General features: G+C 31.9%; 1 protein-coding gene across 2 annotated transcripts in view; it reads right to left on the reverse strand.

Annotated features, from left to right (window-relative positions):
- The window catches only part of LOC145279848 (WD repeat-containing protein 48-like), a 270,993-nt gene that overhangs the window by 145,820 nt on the left and 102,785 nt on the right, over positions 1–22,388 (reverse strand). The window lies entirely within an intron of this gene.

Consider the following 22,388-nt stretch of genomic DNA (forward strand, 5'->3'; position numbering starts at 1 on the left):
TTTAAATAATTTACGGTAATGAACTTTAGTTCATTCAAAAAAGCAAATTTTTGAAAATTTGAAACATTTTAATTTATAGTCTTTGGTTGAAATTTAATGACTAATTAGTTTTATACACAAAATTTAAGTATTAAGTACATGGAATGATTATATATATATATATATATATATATATATATATATATATATATAAAAGGTAATAATTGCGCCAGATATGTGGATTGGTAGATGCAGGTTTATTGAGACTCAAAGTATGTTTCATTATCAAGATTATTCTTATCTTAACAATAATCTATTTGGAATATCATAAAAACTATTTCATCCAGCTGCTTCTTGCAAGTTGTACCCATTTCATCATATTGATACAAAGAGAAAAACCAACATAAAGATTACTCCCATCACGTCTTTCTGAGAAGATATTTGTCATATAGTTTTAAAATTATACTGCAATTTCAGATATAGTAAAAAAAAAAAAAAAAAAAAAAATTAATGCAAATATTTATGAAGATTTAATTTAAATAGATTCTTTTAAAAGAATGTTTTTGTATATATTTTTTTCTTATAAATTTTAATTTATGATCTATCATCTTTATTAATTCATTTTTTCTCTCAAATTTCTTTAAATAAATTAAATCTTTTTATAGTAAATATTAATCAACTATTTTTTTTTCAAGTGTTGTGGTTTTTATAATATGAAAATGTGATACTTAATAAAATACTAAAAATAATTGAAGAATGATCTTCAGTCTATAGTAAAATGAGGGCTTAAATGAATGGTTACATTTAATGCTACCAAGAAAAAGCCCTTCCTTTAATGAGTAAAAGAAACCTTTTCAACCACTGATTGCTATAGCTGATAGTACTATTCCTAAGAGTCTAACATTCATGAGCAATATGAATTGGAATTAATACATAGAAGATAAGTCTGCTGAAATGCCTCCCTCTAACGGGCTAGTAAACTTTTTACACCTGTCAGTATTCTATATCTCTACAAAGCTACTATTCACCTGTGCTTGGTGTATTATTGCCACATATAAACTAGTGCAAATACTTCCACTTATTTACAAGTACTTCCATTTAAGTGACCAGGCGAACTTACTACTTCACTTATAGACCCTCAACATAAATACCCCCTGACAAATCTGACTAGCAGTAAAATCCTGTAGAGGCCTCCAGATGCTGGAAAACTTTCTACTTTAACAGCTTCTTTTTTTGGACTGCTAGCTTTTGGAAATTCTTGTTTCTCAGACTATACCAAGGTGCAGAAATTTAGTCCTTGGCCCAAAATCAACAGAGATTAGCCCATTCCTGTAATGACCGGTTCCCTGTTGATTGCATTGTAAGAGCTGATTCTGTGCAGTTCTAAGAGGTTCACCATCTCATGCTTTGCCTTCTCTCTTCATTCTTGGGGACTGCTGATGGAACTGCATAGGCATCTTTTGCAGGGTCAGAATGCTCCTCCTCTTGGGCACTGACTTTTCAATCCCACTTTCTGACCCTAGCGTCATATTTCTTGCAGTGGGAGAAAAATAAACTTATGCAGAAATTTAAATGTAATGTGCCCAAATCCCCACAAGATGTTATCTATAAATTTGGCCCCTAATCACAGTAGCCTCTTATGTCTTGGTGGCAATGTACTTTGTTTCAAGCGAATAAAAATAAAATAAAATTAATAATTTTTTTTTGTGTAATGAGTACATGTTGTAAAAGTCAAAAAACTATACAAAATAAATTTAAGGTTGTGTTGTTTCTATCAGCAACTTTCAAATGAACACATGGCCAATACAATTGTAGTGCAAGGGAAAATATTTCTTTAAATAACATTTTGCACATAAAAAAATCAATTCAAATTATGTTTGTTATTTATATGAAATCATGCTTTCGACTTTAAATCCTTTCACCTTTTAAGAGGAATGTGATTAATTAAAAAACAAATTCCACTGTACATATAAAGACTTCATAAAAAGAACAAAGAAAAAATTGAATGAAAAATGAACCCGAGGAAATTAATTAATATCGTCAAAACATAGATTCATCAACATTGGGGCTTTCTGATATTTATATAAATTAATTTATTATAGCTCTACAAAATGTATTAAGCACGTTTGAAAAAAAAAAGAATATTGTTTGAATACATTTTGATTGGTGGGTTAAGAAATTTTGTGGTGGCGACGAGAGTCTTGAAGATGATGAGCGTAATGGTCGGTCATCGGATGTTGACAACGATCAATTAAGAGCATTTGTCAAAACCAATCCACACACAACTGTTTGAGAACTTACTTCTGAATTAGATGTAATGCATACAACGATTTCCAACCACTTGAGAGAAATTGGAAAGACAAAAAAACTTGATAAATGGGTGCTTCACAAATTGAATAACAGCCAAAAGAAATGCCGTTATGAAGTGTCATCTTCCCTTCTTTTATGCAACAAGAACCCGTTTCTCGACCGGGTAGTGACTTGCGATGAAAAGTCAGTTCTTTATGATAACCGGTGACACTCAGCTCAGTGGATAAATGCCAATGAAGCTCCACAATATTTCCTGAAGCCACAATTGCATCAAAAGAAGTTCATGCTGTCTGTTTGGTGGTCAGCAACCGGCCTCATCCATTACAATTTTTTTAATGTAGTAAAAACGATTATGGTGGTGAAGTACTGTCAACAAATGGATGAAATGCATCAGAAACTTTGACAACACCCAGCATTGGTCAACAGAAAAGGCCCAATTCTCCTCTATGACAATGCCTGACTGTACATTGCTAAGTTGACCCTGCACAAGTTGAATGAATTGGGCTACCAAACTGTTTCATCCACCATACTCCCCAAACCTCTCACCTACTGACTACCACTTTTTCAAGCATCTTGACAAGTTTCTGCGTGAAAAATGCTTCAAAAACCTAATTGATATCAAAAACGCCTTCAGCGACTTCATCACCAAGAGAAGTCAAGGTTTTTACGTTAAAGGCTCGTTGTAAAGCTAATGACCTGACTTGTGTAGTGGATCATGTGACATTTGCTCTTAATGTCGCACATGATTAAGGGGACCATCCATTATCCAGAGCCTATTTTTGGCACTTTTTTACAGCCATAAAATGTTTCAATCAGTCATTCGTTTTCCTAGTTTTATATACAAATTACAAAATATTTTATATTTCCCCAAAACCTCACTAAAACTTGCTAATATTTCAAATGATCTAAAATAACAGCTGGGGGAGACTTGATTCCAAATATTTCTCATGTTATATCTCCCCTCTTTGGTTTTTATACATTAAGAAAATTTCACAGTGTATAAAGATTATTTGATACTGGAGATATCCATAATCATACCCTATTTCCAAAAGAGGGGAGATATAACATATGAGAAATATTTAAAAGCAAGTCTCCTCTTGCTGTTATTTCAGATCATTAAAAACCATGGCAGCAAGTTTTAGTCTTCCCTTAGGTTTTAGGGAAATATATATAAGAGAGAGAGAGAGAGAGAGAGAGAGAGAGAGAGAGAGAGAGAGAGAGAGAGAGAGAGAGAGAGAGAGAGAGAGATCTAAACCACTTTCATTAGATATTTATTAACTTATACAGATTAAAGGATATTATCTAAATGATAAACAGATTTAAAGCACCAAGTACATTTAAGATGTATATATTCTTGGTTTTTTTAAATAAATAAATAAACAGGGACTGTGTTATTGCCAATAATGGATACAAACCCAACCTATGGAATCAGCTATGCCGGGTTCAAATCTTATCAGACCTACTGTGGTCATTTTTGCACTAGTAACATTGAGAAAAGTATGAGCCAACATTTCACACCAAGGGTAAAATAGCATGTTCAATTTATCTTATATACAACATATCGTTTATAATAGTTACTGTGTTTTGGCATCAAATAGCCCAAAAGGCTAATTTACCATTTTCTTCCCCACAGGGTAGAGTTAGACACAAGGTCAGTTTTTAATGTGGCAAAAATCAAGCTCCCCAAAAGAGGAACCTTGGATTAAGACAAAAATAAAAAAAAAAATTGCCTCTATTTAAAAGGATTATCCTTCACTGACCAAGAAGAGAAAAAACAAATGTAATATCAGAACAGATATTACACTTTACTACTCGTCAAAAAAAAAAAAAAAATAATAATCGATTGAATGAGAAAAACAAAACTATACATTTATTGGAAAATGGAGAAATATTTTATAGCCAGTGCATGAAAATATTAAAAAAAAAAGAAAATTGTTTCGTTAACTGTGCTTTAAAACATAATAATTGGCAATAATCTGTTTTTTATTTATTTTATAAATATTAAAAAAAAAAAAAAAAAAAAAAACAGAAAAAAAAAGGACTCGTAGCACAGTGATTAGAGTACTTGGAAAAATCAATTGTAAAAGTGATATTTTCCTGAATATTAAAGGTTCAATCCTCATTGTGGGCGACCAAAAAATACAATAGCGAATTACTTAGGACCTCTGTCCAGTCATTGCTGATGGAACAAGAACTACCCCCATGAAGTAAATAAAGGGTCCCATTCGAAATTCCGTCGAAATTCCAAAGTTCAACAAGATACACCTGAAGAAGGTCAGAGGTTACATCGACCAAAACGTAGTGAAAATCACTCAAGATGAGAACAGTAGTCTGATGAATCTAAATAAACAGAAAAAAATGATGCGGACTTGTAAGCCCCAACAATTTATCAAGAAATAGAATACTTTGTGAAATAAACTTAGCATAAACATACATGCATGCGCATTCAACTCCAAAGAAATCTTTAAGAACAGAGCTAAACACATTTATATTTTTTGCTTATATGCATTCGTTAATTTCACTAATAAACAAGTTAGATATTAATATTCAATTCAAATTAAACAATAATTATTAATCAAAGACATAAGTAAATAAGTAAAGCTCAAGAAATCAAAATGTGTGTTTTTTATTTTTAATCGATCGGCTTGATACGTGTGGGTTGATATTTGGATGCAATCCTAGGTTATCTAGTACATGTTTATAGAACATCATTATTGGTCTTTAGAAATATACACATGAATAAAGTGTAGTTAAAATGAGTGAAACAGATCAATTAGCCACACCTCATTTCAAACTTGCTAGCAATATTGTAGCTATTACAGATGTTTAAAGATTCAGTTCTTTATTAAGTTACACCTATCAGGTTTATTCGATTCTTAATAGATAGTTGGACAAAAAAACAAGAAATGTCTCCAACCATTAAAATTTTGAATAGAACCTTTATTTAATCCATGGAAGTAGCTTGTTCTCATTCTGCCATCCATGATCAGTGTTAAGTAATTCTTAATTGTATTCTCTGTATTATCCATACTGAGAACTGAACCTTCAAACTTTAGGAGGCTATCACTTAGAACTGAATATTATTTAGCACTTTTATTTATAACACCATAAATTCATTCTGAAGCCTCTTTTTTTTTATCCATTATTTTTACAATTTAGCACCAATAACAACAACAAAATAAAAAAAAAACAACGACAAAGTAAATGAGAACAACAAACAAAATAAAATAAAAATTGTATCTTATGCATACGGGAGATTATAAAATGCTTTAAATTTGTTCATGAACTTCCTGATATTCTAAGTAAAGAAAACCATTAAAAAGTAACACATTTTGTTGTCTTAATATAACCTGTTGAAACAAATAATCAAAGTTGCTTTCACATAAAAGTTATGAATAGACATATCAACTTGATCCAGTGTTTTTCATCAAAACAATTTAACTTAAAAATAAAATCCTTCCATATCTTTAAGTGGCTATTCAATGTGATAGACAAGAAAATTCCAAGATTGCTAGGAAATAACACCTTCTTTTACAAATTAATCAATTGTCCAAAATAGATAAAAGTATCAAACTTCCTAAAGTGGTCAATTCATTAAGCATTTAAATTAGTATACATACAGATATGACGGAAGTAAATAAATGGAATTGTCAGAATTTCAGAGAGGGGGAAGTATTTTTGAGTCAATTTGGATGCGGATTTTTAGTTACTATCAATTATTGCAAATATAGAGATTCCACTTTCTACTATTAATCGAGTGATTGCTCAATTCACAGAGGAAAAGAATAAATAGGACCTCTTCCAGGTCGACCAGGAGTCTTCTTAATGATAACTAGCAGGACCTGTGTTCTAACGTTTTCTGAAAAAATTGAGGCAATGAAGAATCGCAATGCTCAGAAGTAAACTGACATTTCTTTCTTTCTTTTTTTTTTACATAGGCATCACCACTTATCAAAGCCAAGAGGCCACTCAAGGATAAGGGTTAAAGAGTGTACAGTAGAAATTGAACTATATAGTAATCGATTAGTAAATGGAAATTCGGTGAATTTGTTAACAAGTGGAACGGCTAATCAAGAACTTGTTTACATTAGACTTGAAGGCAACCATATTGTAGTCAGCTGGAAAGCAGGAAAACGGAAGACAATTCCATAGGCGTGCAGTTCTAAGAAAGAAGCTTTGTTCATGGAATCTACGTTTAGGTTTAGGCACAGATAAAGAGTGGGGGGAATTATTAATAGTGTTTTCAGCTAAACTAGTGTTTCTTGTGAAAGTTTGGCGAAGGGGGACCATAGACTGAAGCTCAGCCGAACACTTTCCATGAAAATAACGATACAGCAGAGACAAACTCGCAACACCTCTTCTGTGAGATAGAGGTTGAAGGGAAGAGAAAAGGACATCTCCTACGAGACTACAAAGTCTATTTTGAACTCTATCAAGGCAGGACAAGTCCTTTCTAGCAGCTCCTGCCCAGATGTGGCAACAGTATTCCATCCTTGGACGTACCTGGCTCTTATACAGATAGAGAATTGCATCAGCAGTGAGATATCTACTGGATCGATAGAAGGATCCCACCATTTTTCCAGCGGCCTTGGCAACAAATTTGATGTACAAGTTTCATTTAAGATCAGGAGTAAAGGTCAAGCCCAGAAGCTCAAGACAAGAGCCATTCATTTCAATTGATGCCAGATGTGGATCAGAACGTTTATGATGTAAAGAGAGAAGGTTGAAAAACTTTTACACCCAAACTGCTAAGCATTTATCCATGATATGTAAAATATATGTAAATAGAACTGTGGGTAATAGTAAAATGAAAATAATCAGTAAATAAGAAAAAGTGAAGAAGAAGAAGAAGAAGAAGAAACAACAACAACAACAATAATTAATTAACAAAACGCCCTTTTGCAAAGCTATATACAAATTAGTCAACCTTTAAATGTCAATTGCATAGACACAACTAAGTATATTTTGAAAGCTGTTATATCATTAACATGAAGTTGGTATTTTAATCTCACCAATAAATGAAAACTCAGATATGGCGAAAGTATATTTGGATGGCAAGGTTAGTGGAGTTGTTCTGAAGTTTTGCTAGCTTTGTGATGCCATTTGAACACGGATAGGAACTGGTGCTAGTGTGATTGCAAGAGTTGAGAGTGGATAGAATAAGTTAATGGAACTTTTATCTTTACAAATGAGAGGAGTGTTACTATTATCAACCAAGAGAAGACTATCAAGCATATATACAAAGTGTGATGATATATGGAAATGAAACCTTATTGTTGAGAAGTTTTGCATGGTAAAGAAGAATTACATGAGAATAATACAATGAATGTGTAATGTGAGTCTTAAAGATAGGCTTAGATCTGTGATCTCAGAGGAATATTAATTTTGGACAGTATAGGGAAATGCATGCAAAAAGTAATATGATCACATTCAAAAAATGGATGTGAGTTCTTGGGTTAATAGATGAAGAACGATTGAGCCAGCAGGATCAGTTCACAGGAGAATGCTAAGGAAAACATGGGAGGAACTGATAAGGATGAACTTGAAAGAAAGAAGAATAAGTTAACTTGGAAGTAAAATCCTAGAAGTCATCAAAAATATGCTAGCAAGCTGTTAAGCCATTGTTGACAACAGCAACGTGACAAATGGCCCAACTTTATAAATATACAGATAATAAGGGTTTCTATTTGTTATGTCTGTGATTTTGAACATACAACGTATATTTAGACATGCAAGATGAGAAATGTTTAGTTTCTATGGTTAGAATTCCCATACAATAGAAATTACAATATATTTTCGGATAGATGTTATTTCTGCCACAATAGTAATATAAGAAATGTTATCATTGTTGTATATAAATATTGTATTACTAATCTTCAACAAAAGCATTTATTTATAAAAAAAACTAACAACAACAAAAAAAACTGCTTCTTCAATTATGTATAATATAAAAAGGGGCTACTGCAGTTCCATCACAACAACAGACATACCAACATTGATTTCATTTCAATGTTGCCAAAACTAAGCTTGTTTCCTTCAATAATTACAAGAAACCTTCTCTACCACTAAGAGCAATGTCCAAAGACACATTACCTGAAAGTACTTCTTTTAAACTCTTGGGCCTAACATTCACAGGGAACATGAATTGGAACACATACATTGAGAGCATTGCCAAGGCCACTGTGAAGAAGGTAAGCCCTCTCTACCATGCTAAAAAGTTACTTATGCCTGAAAGTATCCTGTACCTCTATAAGGCCACCATTCGCCCACGTATGGAGTATTGTTGTCACATTTGGGCTGGTGCATCTGCTACTAGTCTCTCACTCCTGGACAGGGTTCAAAAGAGAGTCGCCAACCTGATAGGTCCTGAACTAATATCTAAGCTTCAACCTCTGTCCCATCGACGAAATGCTGCATCCCTCTGCCTGTTCTACAAATATTTTAATGGTGAATGCTCTGATGAACTACAAGCACTTGTACCCCCTCAACGTAAATAACCCCGACAAACAGCTAAATTCCACCTCTTCACAGTAGAGATCCCTAAGTGTAAGAAAGCCTTCTACTTCAATAGTTTCTTCCCCAGAACTTCTAGACTTTGGAACTCCCTTCCAGAATTCTACTTTCTCAACTGTACTGACATGCAGAAGTTCAAGTGTAATGTAAACAGACATCTTGCTGCTCATCTCCCTTCATAATATCCCTGCAACTTATGTCCCCAATAGTAGCCCCCTACTTCAAAGTGGTACTGTGCCTTGTTTGGATAAATTGAATAAAAAAAAAAATAAGATAAAAAAAAAATAAAAAAAACAAAAAAACAAAATGAACACATGTTCACATGTCAAACATTTAAATTTCAAAAAATGGTTACATGTTTATAAATAAAAGGGAGATAACTATGGAATTTCTAAAAATATAAATAAAACTTAAAAATAAATTTCAGGTGCAAACATCTATTAAACTAGATTGTATTAAAATAAACAAAACTAATTTGACTTGCTATATAACATCACCCACATAAATTTGTATGTTTATTTTACACAAAATGCATTTAAAAAAATATTTTGTTAGTATTTTAAAAGATCATAAAAATGCCAAAAAGTTTTTTTTATTATTATTACTAAAACCAACTTTACTTGTGAGGCTGGTATCATATCCAATGAACACATACTAAACTATCCCTCCTAAAGGAGGTGATAATGCCTGAAAGGAGGTCCTTATGACAACTATCAACACTTCTGAATTAAGTGTTAAAAAATAGTACAATTAATAGAAGTAACAGTATAGTTTCAGCTTCAGACAGAAAGATATCAAATCTCCATTAGTAATATAAATGCAATAAAAAGAGGGAGGCGATATATTCACACATTTAGACTACTGCTCTCTTAGATCAATAATAACATTTCTTAGGGAAGCACAAGTGGTGTAATAGATACCAACTCAGAGACTATGGAATCATATAATCTGAGTTCATATCGAGCCAAATCTATTGAATTCACTCACACTATAATACCATTGTGAACAGGATGAGCATGGATGTGTGTATGGATGTGGTTGTGTCACCTCTAGTGTGTGCACATGTTTTATGATAAAGTCACCATACCTTTTTTTGTTTTTTGGTCTCTCTGATCAATTCTTCCTGTCACTGGCCGATACTAATGAGTGAAAGAGGGGGGAGACATCGCATTGTCAACTTAAACTTTCTTGCGTTTTCTTTTTCTTCAACCCATTCTGAGTCACTCAACACACCTGTCTCGTCTGAAATCAGAAGGTAACTGCTCGTTTGCTTCATCCAAAATTGGAAGATAGACTGTACTTGCATGCAAACGGAGACCCATTCATTTCAATTGGTGCCAGATGGGGTTCTAGAGCGATTGTGACGAAAAGAGAGAAGCTTGGTTTTAGATGCATAAAAAATAACCAGCCACCTCTTTCCCCATTGCACCATGTGCCGGCCTTTGAAGTGTTGCCATAGATTGTTGTGTTGTCTGTATAAATATCTATGAATGATTTAAGAATACGATTTGGAAGATCATTGATGAAAGAGAGTTAGGCCCAGGATGGAACCTGAGAGACGCCAGCATTGATACTTTTAGCTTCTGATTACTGCTCATTAACAACTACTCTTTTATAAGCCTATCAGAGAGAAAGAATTTAATAATTGAGAGGACATTTCCAGCTATTGCATAGGAAGCAAGAAAACCAGAAAACAGAAGTCATCTGACTCATTTTTAGCTATGACGTTACCCTCTCCTTACACAAACAAAAGATAGACAACTCGTACTCACTGTTAGTTTACATTATTCAATATACGAAAACCAACTAAAATCTTAAGTTGAGCATGAATCTCAAATAAGAGATCCAATGTTATTTCTTTTGGCATGTTGATAAGTTGGAGCATACAAGCCTGCTTTATCAAATGCATTACTAGGAAAATTATCATATGTGAATTAAAAATTAATTTGACTGCATCACAATTCCATTATTATTAAGCCATGATATCATAAGGGAATTTTATAAGAAAGAAAACTTGTTTTTCAACTAAAACTTTCACAGAACTTGATATGCTATTTATTCCTCATTTAGCATTTGATTTTATTTTTATTATTGAGTTTAGTTCAAATTTGTAATTTCATGCAAAATAAAGTTTTGCCAACTTAAATAATTTAGTTTGTTCCCCTCTCCTGCCTAAAACATAACCCAAATCTATAGTCAGATCACAAATTACAATCTCTGGTTAGTTTAAATGGAACAACAGAAAAACAAAGCCAAAAGTATCATTTCAAATCGCAAATTGAACAAAGAATTACTAAACAAATTTGAATAAACAACTTTTGCCTACTGATCAGGGTTGCTGAGTCAAATTATATTACACTATACACTGACCTCATATCAAGTAACTCTGAAATGTACCTAAAATGACAGTGAGTGTGGAATTGAAAACACATGACACTTAGACTGAATCCACTTTTGTCAGAGCCACAATATTCTTTAAGAGCTACAATGCTCTTTCCAAAATTATAAAACTAAAATAAAATCTGAAGAGAGACAAACTCGAAACACGTGTAATATAAATATTAAAAAAAAATGAAAAATACGCAAATATTAAACAATAAACAAAATTTAAAAATATCATAACTGTTGGTAACTCCACCTCTTTCTATGCATTGCTTTTGTTGGAAACACATTCTCTTTTTTAATATATCTATATATCTGAACGTCTGTGTGTGTGTCTGGTCACGAATAGGCTCCTATATGGTTGACTATTATAGAAAACTGATCACATATAATGATAGAAGATGTATCGAGACACAGGAATGTGTATGTTTAATCTGGCATAATGATGATTCATTAAAATTGTGGGATCTGCATACACGCCTGGTCCACAAAGTATGGAAATAAAAAATTAAAAAAAAAAAAACGTTTACAAGTGTTTTTGATATAGCTGTACATAATAATACTTTGATAAGTATGTTTTACCTTAAATAGGGATGGTATAATAAAATTGTGGGGTCTGCGTTCACGCCTGGCCTTCATAGAATGGAAATAGGCACAAACTTTAATAAAGACTTTTCATATCTATCTGCATAAGTATACTTTGATAATTATGTTTCAGTTTGAAGAAATATGGTATAATAAAATTATGGGGTGTTCGTTCGTGCCTAACCTCCATAGAATGGAAATATGTCAAAGTTTAACAAGGTGTTTTAATATAGATCCACAGAATATTGTGATAAGTGTTTCAGTATGAACAGGTATGGTATAATAAATTATAGGGTTTATCTGGTTGTCATATACCCGAAATTGTATTTAAATTTTTAAATGTCAATAATTAATCTTTGGAATAAATCACATATTGGTATAATAAAACCTATTTTTCTGTGATTTGTTTTAAAGTTCACTGCTTCTAAAATTATATATATAACTACTTCATTTAATCACATAAATTAATATATGAAAGCATAAATTTTTGCGTAAACTTTAAGCATTTACTTCAACAGTGCTCAATACGTAGGTAGAGCTAGGTAGTAAGTTACAAAATATATATGGCAATTAAGCTACACAGAATATTCCGCATTTCATCCATGCTAGTATTTATCAGGCTTGTGCACAAGCCTGATGAATCCTAGCATGGATGAAACACAGAATATTCTGTGTAGCTTAATCGCCATATATAAGCAAGATAAGACACTGATAAAATCCTGATATATTCCTTTATCAAACAATATATTCTTAAATCGAATATATATCTCTATATGTTGTTTTTTCAGAATTTAAAATTGAACCACGAAACTTTTATATACTAGCAAAAGTACCCGTTATTGACTGGGTTCAAAAACAGCCTACAGAAAATGGACTCTGATTTATGAAAGTATGATAGATTATGAAAAGGAAGGGTTGTAAAGAGATAGCTTCGAATTTGGGGGTATCAAAACTAAAGCAAAATATGATGAAAGTAAAAATAAAATAGATAAACCCTATAATTTATTATACCATACCTGTTCACACTGAAACACTTATCACAATATTCTGTGGATCTATATTAAAAAACCTTGTTAAACTTTATGACATATTTCCATTCTATGGAGGTCAGGCGCAAACGAACACCCCATAATTTTATTATACCATATTTCTTCAAACTGAAACATAATTATCAAAGTATACTTATGCAGATAGATATGAAAAGTCTTTATTAAAGTTTGTGCCTATTTCCATTCTATGAAGGCCAGGTGTGAACGCAGACCCTACAATTTTATTATACCATCCCTATTTAAGTTAAAACATACTTATCAAAGTATTCATATGTACATCTATATTAAAAACACTTGTAAACGCTTTTTTTTTTTTTTTAAATTTTTTATCTCCATACTTTGTGGACCAGGTGCGTATGCAAATCCCACAATTTTAATGAATCATCATTATGCCAGATCAAACATACCCATTTCTGTGTCTCGATACATCTTCTATCATTATATGTGATCAGTTTTCTATAATAGTCAACCATATAGGAGCCTATTCGTGACCAGACACATACACAGACGTTCAGCTTTATATTATAGAAGCGATATATATATATATATATATATATATATATATATTACACATACACATTATTTACATATTTAATAGTCCATTTTAGGTAATCAGGCTTCACATTTTGAATACGGATTTTTTTTTTGAAGATTACAGTTGAGAATGGTTTATGGAGTGAAACCTAGGTACCTAAAATAGATGCTTATGTAAATATTCTTCTTTGTGTTTTACAATCAAGCCTTTCAGTTGTTATATATGTTGTTGCAATGGCATTTAACCAAGTCATTCCTTCTCTTTTTAATAGTTTTCAGGTCGTTCCATCTCCTAAGGATAAGGGTGATTTCTTATCTTTTTGCTGACCATGTTTAAAATATTTAAATTTTCGCAGATATTCTTTTTAGGTGGTGATTTTAACATTTAAACCTCAGTATGAAGTTCATAAACATTAAAAAAAAAAAAAACCCAAAATGAAATATTGCAAAAGGACAGAGAGCAAAAAAATCAATAAAAAAATAGCAGATGTAAATCTTACAAGAAAATAAAATCTATTTAATGCTCAATTCGCAAAAGAATTAACATCTACATGAGATGAAATTTACAAATAGCATTGCATATTCCCTGGTTGTAAAATATTTTTAAAGTAAAATGCAGATAGATCAGCAGGATGATTGAAAATAGGTTTAGTTTGATTTAGTTATTTTGTTTTACAATAGATCAATCCTTTTTAGGTTATTTAATGCCAAATTTAGTAATTTTAAGTACTTTACATGTTCAAACATTTATTCATGATGTTTGGCTTGACTGTTTTATAAAAAGAAAATTGTTTTTGTTTTTGACTTTGTGGAACATGATAGAGTTTTGCAAAAGAAAGGGGAAAACACTATAACATCACTGTTTGATGCCGGAAGCTAGTATCTTCAGACAGTCTGAACTAGTAGCACCAGATGCTCTAACAAGTATTACCACTCCAGGGTCAAAGTGGACCTATGAACAATGGTAATTAAGAGGCAACTCCATTCCAAATAGACCCCAAATAGTACCGCACTGCTGGATGTCTTTTAAGGTTATACTTAAGACCTCTCGTAAAAAGGGTGAACTTAAAGTTAGAATTCTATATATTAGACAGCTGATTGTAGGAAAGATGTGAATGAGGATTGTTGCTAAAATTTAAATAAACTAGATGTAATATAAGGTCCTAATAACTAGCGTGGGCATTGTTCAGTCAGAAGAAACTACTAGTTGAGGAAATAGAGATCATTATCTTAAACAAAGTAAAACAGCATTAATATTGTGGTCTTTTTTTTTTTCAGGAATATAAGTTACTAGTTATGAGAAAAGTATCAAAAGAAGCTCCTAACCCTTGAAACAGATGGTGCTCATTAGGTAATAGTATGCACAGGTAAATATTTTTATGTCAAAAGTCAGGAATTGTAATTTGGAGACAGTGTTGAATTTCATTAGAAAAGTTCAAAGAAACTTAGATAAATTTTTCTTTTTTAATGAGAAAAAAATCCTATACACAAATTTAGACGGAGAAGAAAGCTGACAATTCAGAAAAAAGAATATACTTGATTAGTCATTGTTATATCATTTTCCAGGGATGCAAGTAGCTACTAGCAAAAAAGCTGACAGAGATGAATTTCATGAGTGTTTCTTTTGTTGGAAACACACATGACCTCTAGAGCATTTGGAAGGCAAGGAATATAAAACAATTTTTTTTTAACAACTTCAATCAGTTTTAACTAAAAAAAAATCAAAACTAAGAAAATGATACTGTGCACATTTGGAGGAAGGGGACAGGAAGTCATTTTTTATGAAACAAAAGTTATCTAACTTGCCTACCTTCTGAATGAATTGTTGAAAGTTTTAGTCTTCACAGCAAAATTAACATTTAAACTGATATAAGAGGGGAAAAATCAGCTTTTTCATTAAAAAAAAAAAAAAAAAAAAATGTAGATTTCGACCAAAATGCAAAGAATTTATATCCATGTATTTAAGCAGAAATCCACTTTCTCCGGATTAAAAACAAAGCAGAGAACTCGCATTTCTAATTGTTTCTTTTTTTTCTCTCTCTCTCTCTCTCACTCACACACACACACACACACACACACACACACACACACACACACACACACACACACACACACACACACACACAAAAAAAAAAAAGCAGGGATTTTACAAGAAAGTAAATATTTGTATGAAAAGGTTCCCTTAAACCAAGCCAGAGTTGACAGAGAATTTTAGGATAAGAAAATAGGGGTTTGTTTTAAAATGATAAATTAAAGGTGGCTTGGTAAGTTGGGCAAAGTTGAGATTTAAGAGGGTGAGGAGAAAGAATATCAAGATTTGACATGCAAAAAGATTTTTCTGAAAGAAAAATTTCATGCATAAGAGATTAAACAGATTGTAATTAATATGACAAGAAAACTTACCCAACACAATATAAAACAAAAAAGAAGATCAATATGGATGATGTTTAATAGAATTTAGATTGTGAAGTTAACGGAAATAAGAATACTTTATGTGGAAACTTCCCCAGATATGGTAACAGTACTCTATCTTAAAGCATAACCAACTTTTATATAGATAGCAGATTACATCAAAAGTTAAGTATTTTCTGAAACTTGTTTTTAGATTTGTTAAAATGTAACAAGCCACCCTTTATCCCATTGCACTACATGCTCTGGACAAAAAAAAAAGAGAATCAGCAAAGTCCTGTTCAACAATGCCTTTCGAATGATGACATAGATAGTTCTGTCATCTGCATAGATGTCAACAAATGATCTCAGAATATGATTTGAAAGGTCATTAATGAAAATCAAGAAGAGGGTTTGAGGAATGCAGGCATTGATATAATATGCTTGAAACTTCTGTCCAGGTAATGCATGGGAGGACGGTTTCTTATAGACCTTTCAGAGGGAAAGGATTTGATGACCGAGAAGACACTGTCAGATTATATGCTTACATGATTTGAGAAATATGCAGGTGTAAGTAACAGCGAATCTCATGTGTGCCACATCTTGAATAAGGTAATGTGTCTTAGCGTGTTTGACAAAGCACTGTTTAAAAATTCATTATGGTGAAGATGCAAGAATAAACAAGAGACAGATACTAAACATACTAGTTTTATAGAGTTTACCTAGAAGAGGATTTTCTAAATAAAAAGGAAACATCTTAGGATTAGAGAGTTAGAGTTTTGACTCACAAAAATGCTAGAAGTCAGAATTCGATTTTTTAATCTCTGAAGAAGCAACAAAGTCTGAATATTGGAAGATTTTTAAAAAAGAGTCAGAGTTGAATATTTTGAAATTCTAGGAGTTGGAATTTATACCTTCTGGTTATGTAACCCTGTTTTTAACGTAAGACAGGGTTTGCTTTGTTGCATAAGACAAATAGGAAACACCATAGTCTTCTTTTCAATAACTTTTCATGAGTAGGGCTAGGACAACAGCATATTCTTTTCATTTTTTGACTCTCGAGTGTGTATCTGTTGATATTTTATATGCTTTTATATAGAGTGATGTGGTTCTCGGTTGTCTGTGTCTGATATATACTCGAAGGCCAAAACAATGAAAAGTATATTCTGTTGTCATAGCCATACTCATGAGTAATCATGTAGAAATTTTCTTTATTCCATTAGTAAGACAAAAAGTATGATTTTTTTTCTTACCAATAAAATAAAAACATTTATAAATAATGTTTTAAAGCATTTGAAGAGTTAATGGCTATTTAATCAGCCACTCTAAAGGAATTAGTAATCTAATAATCATTATCAATAATAACCATTGTGATATTATTTTGTGGAATTAGTATCTGAATATGTCTGAAATAGTTGAAAGTGCAAGAACAAATGCAAATTAAATATATTGGAATTACAAGTCGCATTTTTAAAATCTGATTTGCGTTTTATAAGAATTAGCCACAAGAGATGCTTTATGCTGATGATTTAGTGCTTGTCTCTAAACAATGGAAGGTTTACTTGAAGAAATGCTATGAAAAATAAAAGCTTGGGAATGAATGTTGTGGATACTAAAGTGATGACAAGTGGTTGTAGTGTTATAACTCTTCCAATAGTTTTGTTATCTTGGTGATACCATTTGAGCACAATGAAGAGCTATTACTAATTAGTAGAGCATTACCAGCGTCAACAAAAGGGAAAAGTATATATATGTGTATGCTGTGTAATGACGAGGTTGAAGTGAAACCGGGTCAATGAGGGTTGAAGGCTTGCATTGCATGGAAAGAAATGATACGAGAATCATATGACAGACGTATTATGTGAATCTTAAAGACAATCTTAAATCTGATGAAGTTAGAAGATTAAATCTGGACATTATAGAGAGATGTATGCAGAATAAGACACTTTGATGGTTTGGTCATAAAATATTGATGGGAGTTCTTGTTTTAGTAGATGTAAAAGAGTTGAAGTAGCAAGATTAGTTGGCAGAGGTAGGCCAAGATACAATGTGAATAAATGATAAGGGTAGATTATTTGAGAGAAAGGGGGATAAATAGAGACCTATCTAAAAATAGGTAAATTTGGGAAACACATAATGTCTTGTAAAACACATGTTAAACTGATGATAATTCCTCACCTTGGTACATAGGAAAACTGAACTCCTTTTGAACAAGTAATTAAAAAAATTACTTTTAATATGATAATTTGGGGCTCAGTAAATAAGAATCAGATTTTTTTTTTTAATAAATAAAAATGTTAAGAGAGTTGGTAGAGGGTATATATCAGGGAAACAAGGAGTAATTTCTAAAAGAGAAACAAAAATAGACCCGAAATAAAGAGGGGAATCTAAGAAAAATTTAAGCTTGACTGCTCAGAATCGAATTCTTTCTGAACTATAAGTGATGCCCGGATCAATACATGAACAGGAAGTGTAAAAGAGAGAGAGAGAGAGGGAGGGAAGGAAGGATTAATAACAGTAGAATATTACAGTCAACAAATACGAAATGAAAAGTGTTTAATATTTGGATAGCAGTAACAAAGACTAATCAATAAAAAATGTAATAAAGAAAATAAGATTTAATTCTTTCCTGCGTATGATTTGGTGCATTATATTCCTTATGGTGATAGATCTGTAATACAAATCGACTACTAATGGAGATTTGGTATCTGTATGTTAAAAGTTGCAACTATACTATTATTTCTATTAACTGTACTATTGTACTATTACTAATAGAGACTTGGTGTCTGTAAAAACGAAGTTACATGACTGCTTCTATTAATGCTCTATCATGTTATCTTTCAATGCTCAATTCAGGGAGGTGGTGGAACTGTAGTATCTACTCTGGTGTCATGAAACCGTCCTCCCATGCATTACCTTCTCACTGAGAAGAGAGGTGTAGCATATAATGGCTAGTTGTATTTATAAATATTTTTCTGATTAAAAACGAACTCAACAATATCTAATGAAACTAGCTAAAAATGCTGTCTAATTTAATCATGTAAAACCCTAAATAATTAATGATTCTCCAGCTGATAAAAATGATTATTTGCTCTTATCACACATACACCACAAGAATACAGAGTTTGAGCAAATTTGTTGCTTTTGTAGTCAATGTTGGTAGACTGACTAAAAAGAAAAAAAGAATATATGATAATAAATACCTGAAACAACAAAAAAATGTTTGGGGGATATTTTTTCATCATGAATTACTTTAGAAAATAAATTGAATTCTTTATATTTTATTAAAAATAAAAATATAAGTTGAATTCACAGAGCCTAAAAACACACACATGTCCTTTTTAAAATCAAATTACTGTATAAATAATCTTTATTATATAGAGAACAGTTGCTTCTTTTTGTTTGTGTGATTTTACTTCAGTTGAAGTTTTTGAAACTCAAGTGTAAGGCCCAAGCAAGGGCTGACACTTAATTTCTATATGAGATACATAGATATTCAAATATTCCATTTAAGTTCTCTTTACCTGTCAAATGTTGAGTTACTTAAGAACATGAATTTTTCTCTCTCCAACTGACCTGTTATAATTTATCTTTCTTGTGGTCTCTTGGTCTTAACAGATTCCAAGAAAAGATTTCATTTAGTCTGATGGAGTATCCAGCTAAGTGCTGTTATTTGAAGTAACATCGCTGGGAGAAGGTGCACCATTCATCATATGAGCCAGAGTATAGCCATGTCGAGGGTATCTGATTTGGGCATCAAATACAATGTTATTTTGGACATTTGGTCATGGTTAAATTGTAGGGTGAAGTATTCTTATGTCAGGTTTTCTTGACAAACTCTTGTACAGAGAGACCAAAGACACTCAAGTATGGTGTCTTGTAGGTAATTCAAATTCTTTTTTGTGTGCATGTTGTCCAGATAAAAGTCAAAATTTATACAAGACACACTTATAAAACCGATAGATTCTTTTTCAGCATCGTCTTCAACAGAATATGGGTACCTTACATTTGTAAAATTTACTCAACAGGAACAAAATTAGTCAAAGCAGCAAGTTGACATTTATGTTTTTTTTTTTTTTTTTTTTTTTTTTTTTTACACAGTTTTGGTCTGAAACTAAAACACACTATTTTGGCTTCAAGCTAGGATAAAAGTGTAGTATCTGTTCTGTCCTCTGTAAAATGAGAGGAAACGCTTTTCAATGAGGCAAAGGCAAACAAGGGGGAAAGAGAAGTAGAAGTTTTTAAAAAAAGATGTTACGCTTTTAACACTTCTATTTTGCTGTCCATGACTCCAGGCAACTATACTAATAAATAATATATACTAATTATTACTTGAGGAAAATTCCATTTTGAGTGGAGGGGGCATAAAAACAAACTAACAACAACTTTTGGGTTGGGAGTCAGTAGTATTTTTACATAAACTGGAATGATTAGAGTTGCTAATCATATTTTTCAGCTAATTTCTCACATCCAAGTTGAGAATGAAATTTTTTTTTTTTTTTTTTTGCAAAAATCAGAGTCTGACTTAAAAAAAAAAAAAAAAAAGAAAAAAGAAGTTGGGAGTTGAACACATTTCTGAAATGAGATGTCAGAAGTTTTTGCTGAAGTCAGGATCTTTCTTTTGTTTCTCATTTATATTATAACCCCAAATTTCCTTTTAATCTAAGATGAACAAAAAAAAAAAAAAAAATGTCCGAAACACAAAACATCCCTTGATATTTTATAGCATAAGCAAGATTATTTTTTAATGATTGATTTGTAAATGGAAATAAAAGAATAAAAGGTTTCTGATCAATGTAGACAAAATGAGAGGTGGACAGGCTAATTGCAGTTGTGCAATCAAACACCAGTGCAATTGCTCAATGAATAAATCATCAATTCAATAAGTGCCGATAAAAACTCTTCAATATGTCTAGAACAACTAATGCTTGATTGATAAGTAACTCAATAGTTTGTAATATACTAGTGATAGACTTACTTATACGAAAAAACTCATCAAGACAACATTATGCTATCCTAATGTTATAGTTAAATATTTAACTCAGCGAAATATTCAAATGGTCAAAGAAATAGATTAGGAAGTAATTACACAACAGTTTCATAATGTGTTAGATACTAGACTTGTAGACCCAGTAGTACATGAAATAGTTAAGACTAACAGAAAATGAAAAGTCAGTTGGAGTCAACTTGATAAACCAGAGGTGAGAATTGCTAGAATAATAGAAATGTATATGTCACATGACTTAAAGAGAGAGTCTGAGAGAGAGAGAGAGAGAGAGGAAAGGATTGTTTAAGAGTATGCAATACATGGATATGTCAAATGATAGAGGCTGATCAACTATAATCAACTATTGTCAGTGAATTGTAATAAAAACCAAGTTGAATAAATAAAGGTGTGTACGCCTGGTCTTGAATTAGTTCTTTTCGGGTATGATAGAGCTTATTTGTAGGCAGCATTCCTTTGTCAGAAATGGAATGCGAGGACAAAAGGCTGTCTAAAAAAACAAACAAAAGATCCATTTTCTACTTTTTAATCTATATTTTTCTTGGTTTGTATTTGTTCATTCTAGTTTTTTTTCAGAAACTACTGAATCGATCTGACTAAAACGTTGTATGGACCTTTGTTATGATAAGGTGCAGTAAACTAAGTATTATGATAGCCATTTGATGTACAGTTAAGGACGAATAGGGATTAGTCACCACAATTAGACATTTATAAGTTTTTTTGGAAACTACTGAACTGATTTGACTGAAATTTTGTATGAATCTTCATTATGATAAGGTGCAATGAATTAAATATTATGGTATCCATTCGATTCATAGTTGGGGATTAGTATTTAATGAAAATGAGTACAAATTTAACCATATTCAATGATTAATTTGGCATAAAGCACTCATTCTAAGTTTTGCCTGTTTTTAACAGGCTAAAAAGTCTAGTCTGGTAATACTCCTGCCCTGCTTGGTTGAGGTATGAACTAACAGACTATCTCTATGAATGGCGTATGATTGACCCACAGGGCCAGTATGATATGATGATGCTATCATTTAATCATTGTGCCCCCTCGACGTACATATCCCCAATAAACCTGTTCAGCAATAAAATGTCATCCCTTCACTGTTGAGGTCCCTAAATGCCAGAAAACTTTCTACTCCAATAGTTTCTTCTCTCAAACAGCTAGACTTTGGAATTTCTTTCCTGCTACCTGTTTCCATGACTGTACTGATATGCAGAAGTTAATATGTAACGTAAATCAACATCTTGTTAATTTTTAGCCGCTTATGTCCAAGTGGCAATATGCATTGTTAGGGGGTGAACGTGAGTAAAAAAAAAAAAAAAAAAAAGATAAAGCAAACTATCTTTTTTTCTCAGAAAACGAAAAAAAGAGAAGAAAAGAAGGCAAAAAGGATATGAAGACTTCCTTCCTATTTTTTCACATACAGGTTAATATTAACTACTAATGTTCATATTTACTTGCCTTCCCACAATAAATGGACGGAAAATCAAGCTCCTAAAAAAAAAAAAAAAAAAAGCTATCCTGGAGTGTAACAAATTAAAAAATTGTTTCAGTCTAGAAAGATTTACCTTCACTGATTGAGAACAGAAAAGATGAAGTGAAGTATCATAACAGATACACTTTAATCCTTGCC

This window comes from Euprymna scolopes, chromosome 7, assembly GCF_053919585.1.
Source record: "Euprymna scolopes isolate OS-2025 chromosome 7, ASM5391958v1, whole genome shotgun sequence".
NCBI lineage: Eukaryota > Metazoa > Mollusca > Cephalopoda > Sepiida > Sepiolidae > Euprymna > Euprymna scolopes.